The 696-nt window shown below is 47.7% G+C and overlaps 1 protein-coding gene across 1 annotated transcript in view; it reads left to right on the top strand.

The window, feature by feature from the left end:
• KPNB1 (karyopherin (importin) beta 1) overlaps nt 1-696 on the top strand; it is a 43,414-nt gene that overhangs the window by 1,527 nt on the left and 41,191 nt on the right. The window lies entirely within an intron of this gene.

Below are 696 nucleotides of genomic sequence, written 5' to 3'. Positions count from 1 at the left end.
ATGGCACAGTGGCTCATGCCTGTAATCCCAGCACTTTCGGAAACCGAGGCGGGTGGATCACTTGAGGCCAGGAGTTCGAGACAAACCTGGGCAACACAGCAAAACTCCATCTCTACAAAAAATAAAGAATTAGCCAGGTGTGGTGGTGCATGCCTGTAATCCCAGCTACTCAGGAGGTTACCCAGCTACTGGGAGGCAGAGGTCACAGCGAGCCAAGATCACGCCACAGCACTCCAGTCTGAACAAGAGTGAGACTCTGTTTCCTGCCACCACCACCCCCGCCCCTGCAAAAAAAATAATTATGTTGTCCAAAATAATCAAGGTTGAGAAACCCTGAGTCATAGTCTAACTCAGGACAAAAGACACATGCATACATACAAATTGTACAAAGCAGATAATCAAAATAGAGCATTATGCAATTATACATATAAAAAGATAAAAACAGAAAAGAAGAGCCCTGGGCCAGAGTACAGGATTCCCTGTGACAACTGGCCCAGAAGACAGGCCTCAGTGAACTTCCAGTTTTGGGACCCAGTGGACACACTTCAATGATTTGCAACTTTTAGCTTATTCTACCAGAAGGTACCTTTTTTTTTTTTTATTTGAGACGGAGTCTCGCTCTGCCGCCCAGGCTGGAGTGCAGTGGCCGGATCTCAGCTCACTGCAAGCTCCGCCTCCCGGGTTCACGCCATTCTC

This window comes from Mandrillus leucophaeus, unplaced genomic scaffold (assembly GCF_000951045.1).
Source record: "Mandrillus leucophaeus isolate KB7577 unplaced genomic scaffold, Mleu.le_1.0 Scaffold272, whole genome shotgun sequence".
NCBI lineage: Eukaryota > Metazoa > Chordata > Mammalia > Primates > Cercopithecidae > Mandrillus > Mandrillus leucophaeus.
This window is presented reverse-complemented; position numbering and strand designations above follow the sequence as displayed.